Source organism: Triticum dicoccoides, chromosome 7B, assembly GCF_002162155.2.
Source record: "Triticum dicoccoides isolate Atlit2015 ecotype Zavitan chromosome 7B, WEW_v2.0, whole genome shotgun sequence".
In the NCBI taxonomy this organism is placed as follows: Eukaryota; Viridiplantae; Streptophyta; class Magnoliopsida; order Poales; family Poaceae; genus Triticum; species Triticum dicoccoides.
In genome coordinates, this window is record NC_041393.1 from 419,299,699 (window position 1) to 419,325,906 (window position 26,208).

The 26,208-nt window shown below is 44.6% G+C and overlaps 1 long non-coding RNA gene across 13 annotated transcripts; it reads right to left on the reverse strand.

Moving 5' to 3' along the window:
• Positions 1-11,517: 11,517 nt before the first annotated feature.
• LOC119341040 lies at positions 11,518-17,579 on the reverse strand. 13 transcript variants are annotated; one of them, XR_005164856.1, is made up of 8 exons: positions 16,874-17,579; positions 16,617-16,766; positions 16,450-16,542; positions 16,148-16,305; positions 15,312-15,614; positions 14,770-14,861; positions 14,130-14,490; positions 11,965-12,873 (listed from the first exon to the last, which is right to left on the reverse strand). It is a non-coding gene; the product is annotated as an uncharacterized LOC119341040 (long non-coding RNA). The 13 variants fall into 13 exon arrangements; XR_005164845.1 differs by adding an exon at positions 11,518-11,939 and having other exon boundaries at positions 12,711-12,873; positions 14,130-15,614; XR_005164846.1 differs by adding an exon at positions 11,518-11,942 and having other exon boundaries at positions 12,711-12,873; positions 14,130-15,614.
• Between the last annotated feature and the right edge of the window lie 8,629 nt (positions 17,580-26,208).

Below are 26,208 nucleotides of genomic sequence, written 5' to 3' on the forward strand. Positions count from 1 at the left end.
GGCCAGATGGGCAAGAAATTCCCGTGAGTCTGGTATATGACCAGGTAGCGTTAGCCGCAAAGTATTCTGAACAGGATTGTAAGCTGGATAGCCTGTTGGATGGTATAGAGGAGGAATATAGTCAGTCCAAGTGACTATGTAATTCAATGGACATAAGTAGTCCCTAGCCGGATTAAAATCATTTGTCATGGCGGACCTTTTTGCTTCACCCCCCGGATCCTATAGTCCAGGCTGTTTTCGAATACCCGCTCAGTTATACAAAACCGGGGTATGCGTGGAAACCAGGCGTAGGGGTCATAAGTGCTTGAACAGACAAGTACCCAACTAGTTATGTTATATTACATGGATAGTAAGAAACATCTTAGTTCCGTTAGGGGTTCCTTTCCCTGGGTACGCATGCGATGATGCACATGTCCGGACTGCGAACAAGGGCGCAGTATGCAAAACTTCTGGGGATTTACGTTGTAATAAACGAATACATCTTTTGTTCACCGACCGAATATTCTCTTAAGGACGCTAGCTTTCGGCTTCACCCAGTCTGAGGTACACATCCGGCTGAACCGGCAGTAACAATCGCAGAGGTGCTCCCCTTATGCCCTAGCCAGATTAACGGGAACATAGGGCATAAACACAAGAGCTAGGCAACCCAGCTTGGCCACATCTTAAGTCATATCGATGCATATAATGGTGAAGAAAAGGCACATAAGGAAAAAGAAACGCATATGTGATGGGCAAAAAGCCATTAGAGTAATTATTTTTAGCTTCCGTATAGGATGCCCCCAGGTATTGCTTACACACATAGTGCGGCCGGAGTGATCCGGGAGTCCGTACTGTATTAAATACTTTGTGTGAAGAGGAAAAAAGGTTGAGAAAGGAAAAGGAAGGGAGCATAATTAAAAAGGAGGGGGTAAGGAGATGAACACTGAGTTCGGCGCTAGGCGTAGAATCTCCGGAGTCTGGACGCGTTCCATGGGTTGGGCTCGAGTCTATTATCGGATGCATTACGTAAGCGGTACGCTCCTCCGGTGAGAACTTTGTCAATGACAAAGGGACCTTCCCACTTGGGCTTGAGCTTGTCCTTCTTCTTCTCTGGTAGGCATAGAACGAGCTCCCCAATATTATATGTTTTGGCCCGCACTTCTCTGCTTTGGTATCGTCGAGCCTGCTACTGATAGAATGCGGAGCGGGCTTTTGCGACGTCGCGCTCCTCCTCCAGGGCATCCAAGTTATCCTGCCGATCTAACTCGGCTTCCTTCTCTTCGTACATGCGTACGCGTGGCGAATCATGTATTATGTCGCAGGGTAGTACTGCTTCCGCGTCGCACACCATAAAAATTGGTGTATATCCAGTGGTGTGATTCGACGTGGTCCGCAGCCCCCAGAGTACGGAGTCGAGCTCTTCGACCCAGTGTGCGTCCGACTTTGTCAAGGATCGCACTAGTCTGGGTTTGATGCCATTCATGATGATACCGTTTGCCCGTTCGACCTGGCCGTTTGTTTGGGGATGGTAGACGGAAGCGTACTCAAGCTTAATGCCCATTTTTCCACACCAAGTTTTCACTTCATCGGCTATGAAATTTGAGCCATTATCAGTGATGATGCTGTGGGGGGCGCCGTATCGGTGTACGACCCCGGATCTGAAGTCTATTACTGGTCCGGATTCGGCCGTTTTGACTGGTTTGGCTTCTATCCATTTGGTGAACTTGTCCACCATGACCAATAAGTATTTTTTTCTTATGGCTTTGCCCTTTAAAAGGTCCGACCATATCCAGCCCCCAGACCGCGAAGGGACAAGTTATGGGGATTGTTTGGAGAGCGGTAGGGGGCATATGACTCTGATTGGCAAAGAGCTGGCAACCGACGAAATGTTGGACAAGGTCTTGTGCGTCTGCTCGGGCTGTTGGCCAATAGAAGCCTGTACGGAAGGCCTTGTTGACTAGTGCTCGAGCCACGGCGTGGTGCCCGCCCAGTCCGACATGGATTTCAGCCAAGAGCTGCCGCCCTTCCTCTTCGAAGATGCACCTTTGGAGCACTCTGGTCGCACTTTTCTTATAGAGTTCCCCTTCATGGACTTTGTAAGCTTTAGAACACCGGACGATGCAGCGTGCTTCATTTTGGTCATCGGGGAGCTCCTGCCTATTTAGGTAGGCCAAGAAAGGCTTAGTCCACGGGGCGATTACAGCCATGATTCCATGGGCCGAAGATGTTACTTTGGTGGTAGAGCCTCCGATTATGTCTGATAGTTCGGAATCTGGGGGTGTATTCGGATCCGTGCTAGTATTGCCGGACTCCCCTTCCCATACCACGGATGGCTTGAACAGTCTTTCCAGGAATATGTTAGGTGGGACAGGGTCGCGTTTAGCGCCCATGCGGGCGAGGATATCCACCGCTTGATTGTTTTCTCGAGCCACATGGTGGAATTCGAGCCCCTCGAACCGAGCTGACATTTTGAGGCCAGCATTATGGTAGGCCGCCATTTTCAGATCCTTGGCATCAAAGTCTCCGTTTATTTGTGATATTGCGAGGTTTGAATCCCCGCGCACTTCTAGGCGTTGAATGCCCATAGAGACTGCCATCCGAAGACCGTGCAACAGAGCCTGTATTCGGCTACATTGTTGGAGTCTGTGTATAATATTTGGAGGATGTACTGGACCGTGTCTCCGGTGGGAGACGTCAGGACTACACCTGCTCCCAATCCGGCCAGCATTTTAGAGCCGTCGAAGTGCATGATCCAGTTAGAGTACGCGTCGTACTCTTTAGGGAGTTCGGCTTCTGTCCATTCGGCGACAAAGTCAGCTAGTACTTGCAACTTGATGGCCCGCCGTGGCTTATATGTTATGTCGAACGGAAGGAGCTCCATGGCCCATTTAGCGATCCGGCCCGTAGCGTTGCGGTTATTTATTATATCGTTGAGTGGTACTTCGGAGGCCACCGTAATCGAACACTCTTGAAAGTAGTGTCGTAGCTTCCGGGATGCCATGAAGACCGCGTATGCTATTTTTTGATAGTGTGGGTATCGGGATTTGCATGGGGTGACGATCGTGGATATGTAATAAACCGGCTTCTCGAGCGGGAATTTGTATCTGTCAACCTCTCGTTCGACGACGAGCACTGCGCTTACAACTTGATGTGTTGTAGCTATGTACAGCAGCATAGGTTCGCCCATATTTGGCGCTGTTAGGACTGGATTACTGGCCAATAAGGTCTTTATTTCATCGAGTCCAGTCGCGGCTGCATCCGTCCACACGAAGTGTTCGGTGCGCCGAAGAAGGCGGTAAAAAGGTAATGCCTTTTCTCCTAACTTGGAGATAAAGCGGCTCAAAGCAGCCACGCATCCAGCTAGTTTCTGGATGTGCTTGAGGTCTGTTGGTATAGCCAACTGCGACAGAGCTCGGATTTTTTCCGGATTCGCTTCAGTTCCTCTATTGGAAATAATGAAGCCCAGCAGTTTCCCCAAGGGGACGCCGAAAACGCATTTTTCCGGGTTCAGCTTGATGTCGTATGTCCGGAGGTTATCAAATGTAAGCCTCAAGTCAACTATTAGGGTTTCGACGTGTCTTGTTTTTATGACCACGTCGTCCACATATGCCTCCACTGTTTTGCTGATTTGCTTTTCCAGGCATGTTTGAATCATGCGTTGATAGGTTGCACCGGCATTCTTAAGCCCGAAAGGCATAGTGTTGAAGCAGAAAGGGCCATATGGCGTTATGAAAGCAGTTGCAGCTTGGTCGGACTCTGCCATCTTTATTTGATGGTATCCAGAGTATGCGTCGAGGAAACACAGCGAGTCATGTCCTGCTGTGGCGTCGATGATTTGATCGATGCGAGGGAGGGGAAAGGGATCCTTGGGCCAAGCCTTGTTGAGGTCTTTGAAGTCGACGCATAAGCGCCAGGATTTGTCCTTCTTTGGTACCATTACCAGATTTGCCAGACAATCCGGATGCTTGATATCTCTGATGAATCCGGCCTCGAGTAGCTTGGCTAGCTCTTCCCCCATGGCTTGCCATTTGGGCTCTGAAAACTGCCTTAGAGTCTGCTTGACAGGTTTGTATCCTTTTAGTATATTGAGGCTATGTTCGGCCAATCTGCGTGGGATGCCCGGCATGTCCGATGGGTGCCAGGCGAAAATTTCCCAATTCTCGCGTAAGAAGTCTCGCAGTGCAGCGTCCATTGCGGGGCTCAACTGTGTCCCGATGGAAGTTGTCTTCGTGGGGTCTGTTGGATGGACTTGGAATTTGACTATCTCGTTTGCGGGTTTAAATGAGGTGGACTTGGGTCGCTTGTCGAGTATCACGTCATCCCTGTCCTTGGTGGCACGCAGTGTTGTTAATTCTTTGGCTGCTAGGGCTTCGGATAATGCTTCCAAGGCTAGTGATGCGGTTTTGTTTTCGGCGCGAAGTGCAATGTCCGGATCACTGGCTAGAGTGATGATTCCATTGGGTCCGGGCATTTTAAGCTTCATGTACCTGTAATGGCATATAGCTTGAAATCTTGTAAACGCATGCCGCCCTAGAAGGGCGTGGTATCCGCTGCTGAAAGGAGCCACTTGGAATGTGATTTCTTCGGACCTATAATTCTCCGGGGTGCCGAATACCACATCGAGTGTGATTTCTCCCGCACACCGCGCTTCCCGACTAGGGATAATTCCCCTGAAGGTTGTGCCGCTTTGTTCAATGCGGCTTTTATCAATTTCCATCTTGTTGAGTGTTTCTTCATAGATCAAGTTTAATCCGCTTCCGCCGTTCATGAGTACTTTAGTGAGCCGAAAGCTGTTCACGATTGGGCTAAGGACCAGAGCGACTGGTGCCTGGATGGTCTGGAATCGAGGTTCATCACTGGCATTGAAGGTTATAGCAGTGTCGTTCCTCGGATTTATTTTTGCCACATGGCAGATTTCAGCAGAGCTTCGATGAGCTCGCTTGCACCTATTGTTTGAGGCGAAAGTCTTGAAGACTGTTAATACCGTATTGTGTTCTTTAGCAGGATGTTGTTCTGCTTTATGGCTTACAAGAAGATCCTCGCCACTTTTTGCTACCTGCCGGAGTATCCAACATGCCCTAAGGCTATGGGTTTGTGTTGTGTCCGGCGTACTGTGGAGTTTACATGGCCCATTGAGCCATTCTTCCAATACGGTTCCACCCCCTGGGGTGGGCTTTGGCTTCTTGGGGATTGGATCGGTCGACTTTCGAGAGTTCGCCCGTTTAGCTCGAACAAAGGTTTTGGTGAGAGCCGGACTATCCCAAAATTTTGTTTGGGTTTTCCAGGCGCTTTCCATCGCACAGTATTTCTGTACTATGGTTGCCAAGTCAGCAAAGTGTACTATGTCACGGCTACTTATGGCATTAAGAATTCCTTTATTCGTACAGTTTTTGCAGAAAAGTGAGACTGTGTCCTCCTCACGACAGTCCTTGACCTTATTTAGCACAAGGAGGAATCTGGCCCAGTAGCGATGTACTGTCTCATGGGGCTCTTGTCTGATATGGGAGAGACGGTTTAAGTATGGGTGGGTGTTCATGGCTGAATCCGGATTCTGATCCGATCTAGCGCCTAGGGGCAGGGGAGCTTCCGAGCTCGACAGCTCGAGATCCAGGGTGCTGCCCAATTTTTCCGGCCGAATACCCGATCCTAAGTCCGGGATCTGGGTCATGTCTTCCCTTGAGCGGGAGTCCGGCTCAGGGAGCTCGGTGATCCGGACATAATTCGTCCTCAAAATAGAGGGGTAATCCGTGCGTGGTTCCTCCAATACCGCTATCTCATGGGTGGCCGGCGGGGATTTAATGTCCCTTTGGTCGGGTTTAAGCCCGATCCGGTAATAGTCTGTAGCAACTCCCAAAGCGGTGATGCGATCCAAGAGCTCATTAAGGGAGGAGATCTCTATCGGATCCATCTGTTCGGCGAGTTCCGAATTGATGCGAAGGTTATGCGTGACGACCCGAGAGGCCATCGTCAGCGCGATAGCCGATGGGGCGGCCATGATGAAGCTGCCAAGTCGGAGAGTTTGGCCTACAGCCAGTGCTCCCCCAGAGGTAATGTTGTCCTTGACAACGAGATGAGCCATCGAGCCTTGCAACGATGACATAGAGGAACTCTCAATGAAAGCACCAGTGTTGGTGTCAAAACCGGCGGATCTCGGGTAGGGGGTCCCGATCTGTGCGTCTTAGGCTGATGGTAACAGGAAGCAAGGGACACAATGTTTACCCAGGTTCGGGCCCTCTCGATGGAGGTAAAACCCTACTTCCTGCTTGATTGATATTGATGATATGAGTAGTACAAGAGTAGATCTACCACGAGATCGTAGAGGCTAAACCCTAGAAGCTAGCCTATGATGATTATGATTGTAATCGTGATCGGCCTTCTAAGGACCAACCTCTCCAACTTATATAGACACCGGAGAGGGATAGGGTTTACACGGAGTCGGTTACAAGGAAGGAAATACAATATCCGGATCACCAAGCTTGTCTTCCACGCAAAGGAAAGTCCCATCCGGACACGGGACAGAGTCTTGAGTCTTGTATCTTCACGCTCCAATAGTCCGGACGAAGTATATAGTCCGGCCGTCCGGATACCCCCTAATCCAGGACTCCCTCACCCACCAGGGCGCGCCTGGGCCCCCAAGCGCGCCCAGGTGGGTTGTGCCCACCTCGGTGGCCTCCCGCACCCCTTCTTCGCCCGATAAAATCCCAAATATTCCAAAACCCTTCGGGGTAAACCTAGATCAGAAGTTCCGCCACCGCAAGGCCTATGTATCCACGAGATCCAACCTAGACCCCGTTCTGGCACCCTGCAGGAGGGGGGAATCATCACCGGTGGCCATCTTCATCATCCCAACGGCCACCACGATGAGGAGGGAGTAGTCCACCCTCGGGGCTGAGGGTTTGTACCAGTAGCTATGTGTTTAATCTCTCTCTCTCTCTCTCTCTCTCGTGTTCTTGAGATGTCACGATCTTGATGTATCGCGGGCTTTGTTAATATAGTCAGATCATATGGTGTTTTCCCCTTTCTATCTTGTTGTGTTGAATTGAGTTTCTCCCTTTGAGATTTCGTTGTTATCGGATTGAATACTTTTATGGATTTGAGAACACTTGATACATGTCTTGCAATTGAATACTCGTGGTGACAATGGGGTATCGTATTGATTCACTTGGTATATGTTTTGGCACTCAACCCGCGGATTCCCGAGGTAACATTGGGGTAATCTATGCATAGGGGTTGATGCACGTTCTTGTCTTTTGTTTCTCCGGTAGAAATCTTGGGGCACTCTTTGAAGTTCTTTGTGTTGGATTGAGTATTATGAATATGAATTTGCTTTGGTGTTATTTTAGTATGAACTCTAGGATAGATCGAACGGAAAGAATAGCTTTGTGTTATTTTAGTACGAACTCTTGAATAGATCGAGCGGAAAGAATAGCTTTGAGGTGGTCTCGTACCCTACAAACAATTTATTCTTATGTTCTCCGCTAGATAGGAACTTTGGAGTGATTCTTCATCGCACTATGAGGGATAATCATATGATCCAACTATGTTAGCATTGTTGAGAGATTGCACTAATGAAAGTATGCACCCTAGGCCTCATTTTTAAGCATTGCAACACCGTTTTTGTGCCCGTTTACTATTTGCTACCTTGTTGTTTTTATTTATTCAGATTATAAAAATATATTTCTACCATCCATATTACACTTTTATCACCATCTCTTCGCCAAACTAATGCACCTATACAATTTGCCATTGTATTGGGTGTGTTGGGGACACAAGAGATTTTTTGTATTTGGTTGCAGGGTCGTTTGACAGAGACCATCTTCATCCTACACCTCTCACGGATTGATAAACCTTAGGTCATCCACTTGAGGGAAATTACTACTGTCCTACAAAACTCCGCGCTTGGAGGCTCAACACGTGTCTACTAGAATAAAGTTGCATAGTATACATCATTCACCTCTAAACATAATGGAGATACATGGCTCCTCACCAATGTTTATGGGCCATGCCACCAAAATGAGAGATCTATCTTCCTAGATTGGTTTCAAAATTTCCAATTACCAGATGAAACTGAATGGATTGTGCTTGGAGATTTCAACTGCATTAGATATCCACATAACAGAAACAAAGAGGGGGGCAATATTAATGAGATGCTATCATTCAATGAAGCCATTAGTAAACAAGCACTCATTGAAATTCTACTCAAAGAAAGAAATTTCACTTGGAGTAATATGCAGGATGCCCCACTACTTGAAAAACTGGACTGGTGTTTCATCTCAGAAGCATGGACTCTCAAGTACCCAGCCACCTTCGCATACCCTCTTGCTAAAACCACATCAGATCATATCCCAATCAAAATCTGTATTGGATCTCACATCCCATAATCTAATGTCTTCAGATTTGAAATTTTTGGCTTTAACATCACCAATTCAGAGATATAGTTCAAAACATATGATCCCAGCCTGTTCATGAATGAGACAGTACAAAGGTAATTGATGCTAAGTTTAAGAGACTAAGAAAAGGACTAAAAAATTGGTCAAATGAGATATGAGATCTGAAGAAGATTATTGATAACTCAAACTTCCTAATTTTATGCTATGACCAACTTGAGGAATTCAGAACTCTATCTGTGGAAGAAGCTAATGGCAGAGACATCATCAAGACCCACCTAGCAAATACTCTGGAGAACCAGAGAAAATACTGGAAGCAGAGAGCCACTATAAGGCAGATTAAGACGGGTGAAGCAAACACTAAATACTTTAAAGCTAAGGCCACCATCAAGTATAGACATAACTGCATTGCCATGTTAAAGGATGACTCGGGTTTTGAACATCATGATCATCATGCCAAAGCTGCAATTCTGTATAGAGCTTTCAAAGACATAATGGGTACAGAGGCAAAAACACAAAACCCACTACTCCTTGATCACCTTCTCACCCCCTTGGAAAACCTTTCAGATCTGGAAGTTCCTTTCACCAAGGAGGAGATTGACAAGGTTATTAAACGGATGCCAGCTGATAAATCACCAAGACCAGATTGATTCAATGTTGCTTTCCTCAAACACTGCTGGGATATAATTGCTCGGGATTTTTACAAACTTATTGTAGACTTTCATGCTGGGAAAGTCAACCTATAGAGCATCAACTACTCTTTCATAACATTGATTCCAAAGAATTACACTGCATCTAGTCCTGCTGACTTCAGGCCTATCTCTCTGCTGAATTGTACATTAAAGATCATCACTAAGCTCTTGGCCAATAGATTGCAGAAAATCATACTTAAACTGGTCCACAAAAACTAGTATGGTTTCCAACAACAGATGCATCCAAGATTGTTTGGCCTGGGCTTATGCATATGTACACCAATGCTTCCACAGCAGACAAGAACTATTCCTACTAAAATTGGACTTTGAAAAGGCATTTGACATGCTTAGTCATGACACAATTATAGAAGTTTTTCAGGCTAAAGGCTTTGGAGCTAAATGGATTCAGTGGATTAAGATGATTTATGGCACTGGGTACTCCTCAATTTTACTAAATGGGATTCCTGGCAAACAATTTCTCTGTAAAAAAGGTGTAAGGCAAGGAGATCCACTATCTCCTTTGATATTTGTCATTGTTGCAGATGTTCTTCAGTCTATGGTAAATGAAGCAATGCACAATTCTATTGTGAGCACCCCTTTGAGGCACAACTCTAGCCCAGATTATCCTATTATTCAGTATGCATATGACACCATCCTATTGGTTCACGCTAACATCAGACAGACACAACAAATCAAAAATCTGCATAATTACTATGCAGATTACACAGGGCTGAAAATCAACTACTCAAAATCCACCATGGTCTCTATCAACACTCCTACTGAGAAGATGCATGAGTTATCAAATCTGCTGGGCTGCAAATTTGGTACACTACCTCACACTTACCTTGGGCTGCCACTATGCAATGTCAAACCTAGATTGAAGATTTTGTGCCCATGTTAAGAAGGATTGAAAACAAACTTTTGGGTTGCTCCACTCTGCTTTCCACTAGGGATAAGCTTACTCTACTAAGATCAGTATTCACCAGCATGCCAACCTTCTTCATGTGCACTCTGATGATCCCTAAGACTGTGATTAAACAAATCAATTCCTACCTCATGAATTGTTTCTGGAGAAAATATGGTACATAGGATAGAGGTACAACTCTTATATCTTGGAATCAAGTATGCAAAGCCAAATCTCGTGGTGGCCTTGGTGTTCTTGATTTGGACACACATAATAAAACTCTACTCATGAAATTTCTGCATAAGTTCCTCAAAAAGGAGGATATTCCATGGGTTAACATTATCTGGGAATCATATTACCAAGATTCTCTACTAGAGATAGATTGATGGACTCTTTCTGGTGGAAAGCAATTCTCAAGCTTCTTCCAACATTCAAGTAATTATATGTATGCAGAGCACGTCCTGGAGACACTATAAAATTTTGGTCAGATAGATGGCAAGACACCCCTTTACAAATTCAATACCCAGAGCTTCACTCATTTGCTATCAACAGAGAAATCACACTTGACAAAGTGCAGCAACAAGAAGACCTCAGTCAACTCTTCCACATACCTTTATCTCTGCAAGCATTTAACCAGTACAATGGCATTGAAGAGATTATCTTGAACAGATCCGTCACACATGACAGAGATTGCTGGTCCTTTGGAGGAAACACTAGGAAATTCTCTTCCATGAAACTATACAAAACAATCATGGGACCAAGCACCGCACACATCATCTTTAAAATTCTTTGGACAACTACATGCAGACTCAGACATAAATCTTCTTCTGGCTACTCCTTCATGACAGAATTAGTACTAGGAACATGCTACACCGCAGAAGTATGTACCTAGAGGATTACAATTGTGCCTTATGTGCAGATGGCACAGAGGAGACTCTCACTCATTTATTCTGGGACTGCCAATATGCTTGGACATGTTGGAATTCACTCACTCCCACCAAAGACAGGGGTATCTCCACTTATGATGAAATACTCCTCACATTGTGTAAACTGCCATCAGACATTGCTCTGGAGATCGTTATTATGGGATGCTGGAGCATCTAGTTGACCAGGAATGATAAGATTTTCAGAAGAGCAGCAATACATCTTGATTCATGGAAGTTCTACCTTAGAGAAAGCTTACACCTGTAATTTTATTCTATGTTTCATAAAACTGGCATTGGATGACCCACTAGCTTGGGCATGTTATGTATGAACTAATATTGTTCTACGATTTCGGCTAAAAAAACATAGTAGTACATTACCCTAGAGTTGACGGAAACATCAAATTTGCTAAACTATATCTTCTCAGATCTCCTAATCTACCTATTTCCTGCCTAGCACTTCTTCAAGTATAATCTCCTTTTCAGACAAAGGATAGAACAATCATGTATTTGTATTCTTTATCCTTTCAGACAGTGTAGTAAGATGCACAACAATACTCGGGTGAATTGGAATTATTTCTATCTCCAAGCATTGTAGTGTTCTCACAACTAAATCTAACAGATAGAGCTTCTGGATGACCAGACAGGGCATCCAATGAGACGGTACCATCAAAACATAATCTGACATGTCCAGGTTTGACATCTGCATGAAAATTCATGTAACTCCCTGAGATCATATTGAAGTCGCCCTGGCATCAGTGGTAACAATGATTTCTTGACACTTTAACATCATTAGTTTACCATCCAACAGTAACACAAATCAGATAGGTTCAGAGAGAGGTGGGGCCGCTTGCACTCCTACATGCGCGCAACTGCCGGTGAAATTCAGAGAAGTTCAGAGAGATCTCAGAAAGCAGCAAGGGTATGGTCTCCAACCAGCCGTGCATGGTGCTTCACTTCTGCTACGCACGTGGCTTTCCACAGGTGAGGGAGTTGGTGGTGGGGGCTGCAGCCATGGCTTCTGCGACCCCATCAACCTCGGTGCTGCCATTGACTGCTAAATCAAGTAGAAATCTAGAATGAGAAAATCATACTTAACATGGTTTGATGGTCAAGGATAAAGTGGTTTGTCCAGCCTGCTTCACAAAATTTAAATGCTTCCAAATCTCCATCCTAAGGAAGCTCCAAGTGTTGTCAGATATTCTCACTCCGTGGAACAAAAGGAAGAGCATATTTGTATCATTGCAATGATTTAAAGTCTAAATTAGGACCAGAGACAGGGAACTGAATACTAAGACCATCCCAAATTTCTACTTGCAATCACTAGGTGCTCACTTAAATTACTTATCCTATAATAATACCATGTATGGCTTTACTCAAAGACTCCCTTTGAAAGAAAAATTTAAATTCTCACGGCGAAATTAAACGTCCAGTGCAGCCGATTCAAACTTCCAGTCAATAAAGAGTAAATTTCCCACGGAAGTTTAAGACAAGAAAATGTAAACCGTTTGGCCCCAACAAAGTGAATGTCTTGAAAAGAAATGAATTTCTTGGTATTACCAAGTGAGACATTACAAGTGGACTTCAGGTCAGGCATTTGTCGGGTTTTTTTCGGGATTTTTTTGCGTCCTTTTTTCACATAGTGAATTTCTTATTTTGATTTTTAATGTAGTGAGCTGCTTTAGACTGAGGAGTGAACTTCTGTTGGCAGTGAAGTAACAGAATTTTGAGACCAAATAATATCAACATGTAGTGAACCATGGAAGAACATTCCTTGTGGATATTCAGAAAAAAATGTTTGGTGCTACTTGAGGCAAGAACATACCTCTCATGCTGATCTAACGATAGACTAAATCTAATCACACCAAAGCAGGAAAAAGATCGGATGTGGACTTCCGCATGACTCCCATCACTACGAGGAGGCTTCGCGGCACGTGATCACTTTTGAGAGATGGACGTGCGCTGTCACGGGCTTTTGAAATATTTTGCTGGAATTATGGAAACAAAATGCATGTCATATTTCACATGTAGAAAAAAAGATAGCACGGGCATAATCGAGTAATAATTTAAGTCCACTTCACTTACATTGTAAATTGTTAACAAAAGGCAATTTGACAATGCATACATATAGAGCGATGATCCAACTAAAAATCTATTACAAATTAATATCTATTTGATGCGTTTAAGAAATTCTCGCACAATATTAGCAATGTTGTCTTTAGTTTCATTTGCACAATATTTGAGCAAGTATAATAAAAATGTCTTCCTCACCGGCCTTCGGGTCCGTCCACTTTCATGCCAACCACGGTGGCCAACCTTGACCCAGGCTTCGACTTCTTTGCTTGCGCGATGGCGGACGCCTCGCTTACTCGAAAACACCGTGATGGACACCATCCACCCTACCTTGCCTACCGGCAGCACTTTTCTTCCGGCACGGGCTCGCCGACCACCTCTCTCTCAGGATCCTCTCCACAACTACACGGTGGCCGGAGCCAACCGTCCGCCATGACTGCTCCACCACCACCCCGAGGCTCGACATGAGTCAACTTTAATCGTGTCAAACATACATTGTTTGGATCCTCATGCACATTAAGCAACATTCTTGATTTTTTCTGCCTATAAACCACTATTATTTTTCGTCTTCGTTCTCCTTCGTTCTCCTGCTCCTCTTCACTTACTATCTCTACCGTCCCTATCCAAGCCAGCCGCAATCATCAATGTCCCATCCGGCTCAAAATCCCCAAACCTTCTACACGCATACTATGAATTTTAAGGGACCTTTTGCCATTATTTTATCCTTCAAAGTCTACAAACTATAATATCAATGTAGAAGTAATTAGTGTAAACTCCTTTATGCCCGCTCATGGCCACTACGACCACAACTCTGTCGTCTCACCTACATGATGTGTGTCCACTCCCACAATTTCCCCCTTACTCTGGCGAGGCCTCCATTACTTTTGAATATTTTGTTCGGATTATTTGCCATCAAGGAGAAATTAGCATATTGCGCATGAACATATGTGATAAAAGTTCCTGCGATTTGACACTACAGAGGTAGAGCAACATGAAAATAAAAGAGCATGCTTCTAATCTTCAAACTTCTTAGTTTAAAAAAATGGCGATAACCTTACAACATTTTCCAGACTCTTGTCCATACTGAAAATGGTTCATGCATTAAGGAACACCACACAAAGTATGGAATCCAAAAAAACTAACAACAAGCGACAGTGACATGGATGGCTACCTTATTGCTTTGGAAGTGGATGGCATGAGCCGTCGCTTAGATGCACGAAACAGTCCCGACCATGTACAGCTAGCCGAGAAACGTTGGGTCAAAACAAGGAGTTGGTACCCTGAGCAACGACGCCATCGCGTTGACATTTGCCCAACCCAACTGCTCATGGCCATCCTCGGCCACCACCTATCCACCTGGACACACTCCTCTAGACCCAGGCGTTCTGAACGGCATCCTCCCTGCTTCCCCAGCATGATGGCCGACTACCGTAACTTCTCTAGAGTGAATCCTTCCAAAGGCGCTGCCGACAACGTCATCCCTGTGGTGATGCGTCTTCCTTCTTGTGCCTTTTGCTCCATTGACCTCCTTCCTATGAAATTTCGGTAACAAGGTACATTTCAGTAATCAGTAAAAAAATGCAGATTTTAGTACAAGAGAAATGAGCGTCTTGACAAAGGTTTAGTAGAAATCAGATTTCCGTACAACAAGATATTTTAGTACCTACTAAAAAGAATAGTACAAGGGCAATCATCCGAACAATATCATCTTAAGTATGAACTAAACCTTTAGTCGCAGCAGGTGATTACCCATGTCATCTCAATATCATCATATGTTTATTGTAGAAAATCATAAGCATCAACACCACTACCTGGAAGACATATCTCCTAGCTTCTTTATGATTCAGAATTCAACCCCATGGAGGCTAATATGAATATCATCTCAAGGATCTAGATAAAATACCTGGAACAAAACTCAATGAAGAACCATAACATCGATCGAAACTAAACATGAAAATTTTGAACTCGCTGACTTTATATCAGTCTAGTAGTAATAGTAGTACAATCTCTGGTAGAAAATGCAATTCTCAACGTGCATATAGATATGCTATTATCTTGCTGCTAGAAAATGTAGCGCTCAAGGTACATATAGATATGCCATTGTCTTGCTGTGAAATAGACTGCTTGGTTTGTTAGCTAGATTAGGAAACCTAAGCTTTCCAACAATTCCAATCTGGAAGCACAATCAGACCTCATAGCCTTAAAGATAAATGAAAAGCAATCAAACCATTGGCGAGAACTTCTAATTACGGCTCCGAGAGAACTCTAATCCATTTGTAATTTGCCTAGAAATAAAATCAATCAAACTGTAATTTGCCTAGAAACATGACCTCAATGGCATGCATACCATCACCTTTCATATCTTTTGTGGCATTAAATGATTGTTGCATTGTCTACGGATCAGCCAAAATTGCTATGCCCCCAGTTCTACAAATTAGATGCACAATAGATTCCCCATTCAGCCTAATACCGCTGCAAATGAACAATAGAAATCCACATTAGTAAATACATCACGTCCCTGGTTAAGTAGTTAATTTCAAGCCCAAAAAATTAACACACTCCTGGCCAACAATGTGCACGGTTAACCATGAGCTACCGCATCCTTGCCAAGTGTCCTCGTCCCACTCTTCCGCTTGGCGTGAGGCCTCAACGGGACCTGCATGATCTATCCATCAGCGCATTGACAGGATTGTTACCAAAATTCTTGTTCCTGTGATCAAGCGGGAGGAGTACCGTGTAAAATTCTGGCATCCTGCTGTTGTGACAAGAATGCATCCTATGACAAAAATGTATCCGACATCCTCAATCTCAAGCTAGAAAAAGACACGAGTCTCTTACTTACTATGACAAAGTTACCAATGTTTTTATCATTAATTTAAGACGCAAAGCCTCAGGATTGACATGAGTAACATGAAAGACCTTGGGAAATATGAAGAAATTAGGCACACTTTTTTGTGCATGATGTGAAGTAGTAGTAAAAAATCAAAATGTCTCATCTAGTGTTTAGTTCTGCATACCAAGGTTATAGTTATACAAGTACAACGATTATTCAGACAAGATCAGCAAGGAGATGAGAGGATGCGCTCGCGGTTGTTCTAAAAATCGGTAGTTGGAGTCAACTTGCTTAATTCTATGTGCATGCATATTCAAAACAACATGGAGAATCGTTGTAGGTTGGCTTGGGGGTACCTTTGCAACATGGAGAATTATTGTAGGTTGGCTTGCTGAATTCTGTGTGCATGCATATTTTGCAGTTGATTATGCGGCATCCTCATGGTGTAATCTTCTGCTGATTCGTTGGGAGTACCATTGCCACCTGATCTGTAGAAGATAATACTCCACCCATACTGAACATTGAACACCGCAATATCAATGAGATCTCTGTCGGGGTCAAACACTTAAAGGTACTTTGGTTGTCATTGCTAATTTATGAATATCAATATCATCAATGGACCTAGTTGGGCAGATGCAGGAATAACTGTACTACGAACCTTGTCTGAAATAATTGTGCAATTAATTTCCCACGAAGACAATTGAATTTTTCTTGTGTTGAGGAAAGAATAGTCCACATCGACCAAGCACAGCTGCAATGGGTTGTTAGTCGCACACATGCTGATAAGCCTCTGTTGTGTCCTAATCTAAGCAGCAAGCTAATCACCTGATGACATGAATGTTCAGAGCTTGCAGGTGCAATTCTACCAGTGTCTTTAGACCAACCTGCAGAGCAACCTGCATGATCCATCCATCAGTGCATTGACTGGATTGTCAAATTTGCCGACTTTGATGTGCGACTGGGCACCGAATATCGCTGCAAGGAAGACGATAACATCAATGGGGGCAGCGCAAGTTACTAATTAGAACATATGGGCGAGTGCGTGGAAGACAATCAAGAGAAGAGATTAAACATGATCTCACTGGCGAGGTGTCAGTCCTTGGGCGCCGCTTTTTGCGCTGGTGGCCTTGCACATGTCGTCGGTGTCGTTGGCCATGGCGTAACAAGGACCAGTCGCATGACGTGGTGCCTGCAAGGTCGTCCCTCTCCTCCGTGCATCCCTCCGCCATGAACCTCCTCCTCTCTGATGGGATCTGGCCGATGAACCAGCACCAGCGCAAGGAAGGCGTCAAATCTTCATGGATCCGATGACAAGAAACCTTGTTCCTACTACGGAGACCTTGATCTGGAAATCGACGGTCAGGGGGCAAGCCAGGGCGGTTCTCCTCATGGAGGCAGAGAGAGATGAGGGTCGCCTCAGAGAAGGACATGCACGTGGAGAACCCGGTGTGAGAGTGAGCGGAGGGTGGGTCTGCAGGCGTCGTCGATGCAGGGGAGGGGGCAGGTTTACTCGACTTGCAGGGAAGCGGTGCGACCGTCGCCACCGCCTTGATCCGTCAGATCGGTCGGGGAGGGGAGATCCTAGCCTTGGACAAAGCGGGGAGGGAGGCCGAGACCCACCTAGGCCTGGCGCGTGGTCGCCTCCCGATGTACAAGGCTGCCGGGGGAGGAGGTGGTGGTGCCATGGCAGCCAGCTGGGAGGGAGGTTGCGGTGGCCGGCTGATCGTAGGAACGGCGGTGCTGGGAGGGAGGGCGAGTTGGAGAGGTAGGTCGGGGGTTGGGGTCCTCGTCCGATTTTTTTCGATACGTGCGAGGGAGCCTTGTTCGCCTGATTTTGTTCGCTGCGTGGGGCGGGATTACGTGCGAGGGGCCTCGTTGCTATGTGTAGCGACTAGACCTCAAACAGTCTAGTCTCTGTGCATCAGTGTCATCTTTGGAACAGTAATGCTGACACGCACAGTATTTGAGGATTTATAACAGAGTTTTAATCACACACTTATTACATCAAATGTCTTAAAAGAGAACTTATTATCATAATATGTCTTAATGTCATCTAAAAACGATAACAACGGAAGGCTTGGAAGATAAAGTAAGTCCATCAACTCCAACGGCATAGCTGAGTGAAAGACAACGACCTATGGCACCTTACTCGTCGTCTGAAAAATCTGCAACATGAAATGTTGCAGCCCAAAATGGGTCAGCACATGGAATATGCTGACAAAGTAACACATAGAGTAATGAACAGAATGAATGCTATCACTACATGCATATATGGCTGGTGGAAAGCTCTACGGTTACAATTTTGCATAAAGCCAATTTTTTCCTATAACAAAGTAATAAATTTCATTTAACTATCATGGTGGTTGTTAAACATTGAGAAGGTTCCCCCAACTCAATCCCAATTAAACATCATCATTAAACCTAATCAAATTAATTTAGAGTGATGAGATCAACATGATAATCCAAGAACCGGATACTCAGGATGACCATAACCAGGGACACGGCTAATCATGATCAATTTGTACACTCTACAGAGGTTTGCGCACTTTTCTCCACAAGACTCGAGCACATCCATGGTCGGAGATTCGAAACACAGTCTTTCTGAAGCATTAACTCTCTACTCTGGGTAGACAGTACCACCTACAACCCACTACATCTGCTAGTCTACCTCTTCAAGACCTTCACACAACTTACTCAACTATGTCAGAGCCCATATTGGCTTGTGGCTGCACACAAAAGTTTCTAGCATGAATAATCTTATGATCCCTTTGAGCCTGGGTGGCGGACCGTAGGATGATCACATGGGTACTCCGGGATATCCTAGGACAACACTGGATTCTCCAGGTGCCCTGACAACCACTGGCTACTCCAGGGTGCCTCAAGAAATCCACCCAGATGTGTATTTAAGTAGCCACCTTAATTTAACCATTAATTAACAATACTCACATCTGTCATGGATACACTCACCCAAACCATGTCTACGAGCATACAATAGCAATAATCATAACGTACAAGTAACTTCCAAAGGTTTGATAGTAAACATGGCAATAGGTTCTACCTCATCATCTATTTCCCAAAACCCACATGTTAATCAGATCCTAACCATGCAATGTTTGAGGGATGATCTAATGCAATAAAACTGGGTAGTAAAGAGGTATGATCAAAATGTTACTTGCCTTGCTGATGATCCGCAAAACCTAAAGACTCGTAGTAGCACGCTTCGCACTCCGGGTACTCTATCGCAAAGAAGCAATAACGTAGATAAGCACTCAACTAGAAGCACGGGTAAAACTCAAATAAGAGATCTAACCAGAAAGTTCAATTGAAGAACTCCAGTTTGCAAAAAGAAATCAAATCAAAAGGAGCAAGGAAACTCAAATTGCGAAAGAAACAAGATCCATTTACTAATCTGGACTAAAGTCAAATTTTTACAGTACCAAAATCTTGTTCGAGTTGATTAAACAGAAAGAGGGCTTCGAGACGAAGATCTAGGCGCTTGAATCGCCTGATTCCGATAAACCAGCGAAAAGATAAACTAAAACGAAGATCAAGGCAGAAATCGCGATCAAAAATAATCGCGGAAAAACCCTGAAAAAAAAGATAAATTGACGAACAGGCTAACGAACGAACGTTCGCTGTCTGCGGCTAATGGTGAACACCGTTCCTTAAAACGAACGTACGGACAAACGTCCGTTATTTAACTAAACCGAAAAAATAAAACCGATCTTAAAAAAACCCTAGGGTTTATGAAATAAAACCGACCGGTTTTCTCGCGAAAACTGGCGGCGGCGGCGGCTACCTCGTCGGCGGCAGGGTTGGTGGCGGCGGCGGGGTCGGCTCCGGCGGCGGCGGCTGGTGGTTGGCGGGGCTAGGGTTCGGTGGGGAGCTGGTTGCTCGGGCCTCCCAGCTTTTAAGGCCGGTCGGGCCTGGAGTCCGTGGCGGACACGGCCTGATAGGTCGGTTACATTTTTTTAAAATATTTCGACACACAGAAAAATAAATAAAAGAAATACTAAACGGACTTCAAAAATCCTGAAATAAATTTTCCCCGTCCTCTAAAAATATAGCGGACAAAGTGAACATTTATTTGGGCCTCAATGCAATTTTGAAAAACACATTTTTTTTCTAATTCGAATAAAATAGCAATAAAACTTCGAATAAAATTCTTATTTGATTTTACTATTTTTCCTCCAATATTTCTTTATTTTGGAGAAGTCATTTTATCCCCTGTCTTTTATTTTCATATTGGAAATATTCGAAGAGAAAAATAATTAAAATCAAATGATCCTCTTTTCAAAATTTGAGAAAACTCAAATATGAAAATAACGAAATCTCCAACTCTCTCCGTGGGTTCTTGAGTTGCGTAGAATTTCTAGGATCAACCAAAATGCAATAAAATATGATATGCAAAAATGATCTACTGTATAACATTCCAAATTGGAAATTAGGGATGTTACAAACATACCCCCCTTAAGATGAATCTCGCCCTCGAGATTCGGGTTGGCTAGAAAATAGGTGCGGGTGGTCCTTCCGTAGGTCTTCCTCTCGTTCCCAGGTGGCTTCAACATCGGTATGGTGGCTCCACTGAACTTTGCAAAACTTAATAACCTTGTTGCGTGTGACTCGGCTGGCAAACTCGAGAATCTTTACTGGTTTCTCCTCTTAGGTCAAATCGCTATCCAACTGAATCGTTTCCAGTGGCACTGTATCCCTCAAAGGAATATCGGCCATCTCTGCGTGGCACTTCTTCAACTGGGAAACGTGAAACACATCGTGAACCCCTGACAATCCTTCTGGCAATTCCAACTTGTAATCAACTCCTCCCATACGCTCCAAAACTTTGTATGGTCTCACAAAATGTGGCGCTAACTTTCCTTTAACTCCAAAACGCTTAACTGCTCGAAGTGGGGACACACGAAGATACACTCTATCTCCTACTTCATAAACTATCTCCTTGCGTTTATAATCCGCATAACTCTTCTGTCTGGACTGGGCTACCTTGAGTCTATCGTGAATCAGCTTAACCTTCTCTTTAGACTCTTTAATCAAATCTGGTCCAAACAACTGACGGTCTCCAACTTCATCCCATAACAACAATGTCCTGCACCTCCTTCTGTACAAAGCTTCGAAAGGGGCCATCTTGAAACTGGCTTGATAACTGTTATTGTAGGAGAACTCTGCATATGGCAAATTGTCGTCCCAACTAGATCCATAATGTAGCGCACAAGCTCTCAACATGTCCTCCAGAATCTGATTGACACTCTCGGTCTGTCCATCTGTCTGTGGATGAAAGGTCGTACTGAACTCTAGCCTGGTACCCAAAGTCTCATGCAACTGATTCCAAAACTTTGAGGTAAACTGGGTTCCTCTATATGATACAGTGGTCCTCGGAACTCCATGCAGACATACGATCCCGGTCATGTATATCTTTGCCAACTTAGCACTGGTGTAAGTGGTCTTCACTGGGATGAAATGAGCTACCTTCATCAAACGATCGACTACAACCCAAATCGATTCATAGCCTGAACGAGTCCTGGGTAATCCCGTGATAAAATCCATGCCTAGCTTATCCCACTTCCATTCGGGTATCGGCAATGGTTGTAGTAATCCTGCTGGCTTCTGATGCTCTGCCTTCACTCTCTGACATACATCACAAACTGCTACATACTCAGCAATATCCTTCTTCATTCTGGTCCACCAGAAACTGTCCTTTAAATCTAGATACATCTTGATATTTCCTGGGTGAATAGAATACATCGAGTCATGGGCCTCCTGCAGAATCAACTTCCTGATCTCGGGGTCATTAGGCACATATACGTGATCCTCAAACCATAAGGTATCGTGCTCATCCTCACAAAATCCTTTAGCTTTTCCTTTGCTCATCCTTTCCTTTATCTTGGCAATATCTTTGTCAGTCTTCTGAGCTTCTCTGATCTTATCCATCAAGGTAGACTGCATTTCCAACGCTGCTACATAACCTCTCGGAACTATTTCCAAACATAGCTCACGAAGATCCTCGGCTAACTCCTTGGGTAATCCTCGGTCATGAGTGTATTGACATGACTCTTGCGACTCAATGCATCGGCTACTACGTTAGCCTTTCCGGGATGATAGTGCAACCTCATATCATAATCCTTAATGAGTTCCAACCATCTCCTCTGCCTGAGATTCAACTCCTTCTGCGTGAAGATATACTTCAAACTCTTGTGATCCGTGTACACCTCATAATGATTTCCGATGAGAAAATGTCTCCATGTCTTCAACGCATGCACTACAGCTGCTAACTCCAAATCGTGGGTAGCATAATTCAACTCATGGGGTTTAAGCTGTCGTGAGGCATATGAAACAACTCTCCCCTCCTGCATAAGCACTGCCCCAAGTCCTCGACGAGAAGCGTCGCAATACACTTGATAATCCTTGTGTTGATTTGGAAGAATCAACACTAGAGTTGTAAACAAGCATTTCTTCAACTCCTGAAAACTGGCTTCACATTCCTCAGTCCATTTGAACTTGGTGTCCTTCTTCAACAACTCCGTCATGGGCTTTGCAATCTTAGAGAAATTCTCAATGAACCTCCTGTAGTATCCTACGAGTCCAAGAAAACTCCGGATCTCTCCAACTGACGTGGGTGCTTCCCAATTTGTCACTGTGACAACCTTAGTGGGGTCTACTGCTATTCCTTCTCCGGATATAACATGTCCGAGGAATCCAACTTCCTTCAACCAAAACTCACACTTGCTAAACTTGGCATATAACTGATGTTCTCTGAGCTTCCCAAGTACCAAACGCAAATGCTACTTATGCTCATCTTCATTCTTCGAGTAGACCAATATGTCATCAATGAACACCATGACGAACTTATCCAAAAACTCCATAAACACCTTGTTCATCATGTTCATGAAATAGGCAGGCACATTAGTCAGACCAAATGACATAACGGTATACTCATATAGCCCGTACCTTGTGGTAAAAGTTGTCTTAGGTATATCCTTCTCTTGATTCTTCAACTGGTGGTATCCTGATCGCAGATCGATCTTGGAAAATACTTTAGCTCCTTGCAACTGGTCAAACAAATCATTGATCATCGGCAGTGGGTACTTGTTCTTGATCGTCACTTCATTCAATCCACGATAATCAACAACCATCCTCAATGATCCATCCTTCTTCTCCACTAGAAGTATTGGTGATCCCCAAGGTGATGAACTTGGGCGAATATAGCCTTTATCCAGTAACTCCCTAATCTACTTCTTAATTTCTTCCAAATTCTTTGCGGGCATCCAGTACGGTCTCTTAGATATTGGCCCTGTGCCTGGCAAAAGCTCAATCAAAAACTCAATGTCTCTATCCGGTGGCATGCCTGGCAACTCCTCCGGAAATACATCAGGGAAATCCTTCACCACTGGTACTTCCTCCTACACAACTCCTGATAAGGAATTCACTTGAGTCCTCTTCGGCACATGCCGGGATACATAATTAATCCTTCTTCCTTCTGGGTGGTGAGCAAAATCGACTTACTGGCGCAGTCAATGTTCCCTCCATACTTCGATAACCAATCCATGCCTAATATTACATCCAGTCCTTGTGACTCCAAAACTATTAGGTCGGAGGGGATCACGTAGTTACCAATCCTTAATGGTAATCGATTACACCATAAGCTAGTCATATACTCTGCTCCTGGCGAGGTTACTAACATGGATGACCTAAGGGCTTGGGTTGGCAGGTTATACTTATCCACAAATCCCCTTGATATGTATGAATGCGATGCACCAGTATCAAAAAGAACGATTGCAGTAAATGACTTAACCAAAAACTTACCTATTATTGCATCTGGCTGTGCTTCAACCTCCTCCATGCTAACGTGGTTCACTTGCCCCCTGTTGAAAGGGTTGGGCTTCTTCCCAGAGCTTCCATTGCCATTTTCATTCTTTGCTTTAGAACACTCCGTGGCGTAATGTCCATTCTTCCCGCACTTGAAACAAGTAATGTGACATAGATCCTTCTTCGCGGGCGTTGCTGGGTTGGAACGGTTCTGGCAGTTGCTTCCTCCATTCCCATTCCCATTCTTGGGGCCACTATGGTTATGCAAACTTCCTCCATTAGAATTATGGCCTCCATGGTTATGGTGAAGGTGTCCTCCCGAGTTTGGGGTAAAACGGGGCCTCTGCTGAGCTCCTAAATTGTACCTCCCTTGTCCATACTTCCTCTTGCGGTTATCTATCTGCTGCTACTTCCCTTCAATCATGAGAGCTCTATCTACCAACTACTGGTAGTTGTTGAAGGTTGCCACCATCAAATGCATGCTCAGCTCATCATTCAGTCCTTCCAGAAACTTCTCCCGCTTAGCGGCATCTGTAGCGACGTCATCTGGGGCATAACATGCTAACTTACTAAAATCATCCACATACTAGCCCACTGTGCATCCTCCTTGGTGCAAATTATGAAACTCGCGCTTCTTCATGGCCATAGCTCCGGCTGAAACATGGGCAGTGCGAAAAGCCTGCTCAAACTGGTCCCATGTGATAGTGTCGATGGGGTAAGTGGCTGTGAAATTCTCCCACCATGATGTTGCGGGTCCATCAAGCTGATGTGCGGCAAAACACACACTCTCTGCATCTGTGCATCTTGCAGTGGTCAACTCCCTTCCAATCTTGCGGAGCCAATCATCTGCAACAATCGGCTCGGTGCTACTGGAGAACACCGGCGGATTCAGCCTTAAGAAATGGGCTAAGTGATCAACAGGTGATGGTGGTGGTGGATTGTTGTCGTTGTTGTTCCCCTGGTTCTGATTCTAGACTAGTAGATGCATCAAAGTATTCTGTTGCCGGATCAACTGAGTGAGATCCGGCGGGAAAGCAAATCCATTGTCGCGTCTCGGAGGCATATGATGGGTTTAGAAAAGATGAGAAAACAAAATAGAATGAGGTCTAGAGGGAGAACACTAGCCATATGCACATGAGACAAACACAATCATATCACTTCAATCAATTCAAACAAGGGCATACATCGATCTAACTATCATTACAAAAGTGCTCAGACTATACTATATACATGGGGAAATACTACTTCTGATATGGTGGTCGACTAGAAATTTTAATCGGTAGAAGACTCCATGATATCTTCTCCAGCTTCATCAACATAGTCATCATCGCTATCGTCGGGGTCTGACTCGGTGTCGTCGATGATGATGTAGTTCTCCGGACAAGTGGAATCGTCGTCTTCTCCTCCTGGCGCGGGGTCTCCCATGAATACTCCTACCTTCCTCATCAAATCGTCATTCTTCTCCACGACTATCGTCATTTCCTCCTCATATCCGTCGCGTGTAGACTTGAGTTCTTCCTCCAACTCCGTGATCCTGGTCATTGCCTTCTTCAGATCTATCATGCCTGCACACATTTGGTTCTCCCGGCGACGAATGTGCTGGTTTAACTCCTGGATGAAAGCTGCAGTGGATATATCCCTCTTGGTGCTGATCATCTCCTATTGCTCCTCTCGGCGCCCACAAATCTGGTAGATAGTATCCTTGAGGTCCTTGTGGTAAACTTCTCTAATGCGTCCCATGGTGATGTGGGCTGCCATGCTCTTTCCTAGACTCCAGGTTGGTGCGTCAAAGGAAAACTCTATGGGCTCAGTGAATGGCATGAACGTTCTTCCTGGAACTTGAATTCAAATCATCCAACGCCCCTCTTCTGGTAAAGTGGCGACGTAGGTCCCGGTGAAGCTTGGTATTCCAATGTTCATGTATCTAGTAACTTCCTTCAAGTGCCGTCCAAAAGGTGTATCTTCATCCCGTTGTGTCAACTTGTTCCTTGCATCCGCCATCCTATAGAGTAGAAAAGGGAGAGGAGTCGGAAACGAAAAGAGAGTAGTAATCTAGGGTTTTAGCTTAGTGGTCGTGTCCTACAGTCGGCATGTGCTCTAATACCATCTTGTAGCGACCAGACCTCAAACAGTTTAGTCTTTGTGCATCAGTGTCATCCCTGGATCGGTAATGCTGACACACAGTACTTGAGGATTTATAACAGAGTTTCAATCACACACTTATTACATCGAATGTCTCAAAAGAGAACTTATTACAATAATATGGCTTAAGGCCATCTAAAAATGATAACAGCGGTAGGCTTGTAAGATAAAGTGAGTCCATCAACTCCAACGTCATAGCTGAGTGAAAGACAACGACCTATGGCACCTTACTCGTCGTCTGAAAAGTCTGCAAGATGAAATGTTGCAGCCCGAAACGGGTCAGCACATGGAATATGCTGGCAATGTAACACATAGAGTAATGAACAGAATGAATGCTATCACTACATGCATATATGGCTGGTGGAAAGCTCTACAGTTACAATTTTGCATAAAGCCAATTTTTTCCTACAACAAAGTTATAAATTTCATTTAACTATCATGGTGGTTGTTAAACATT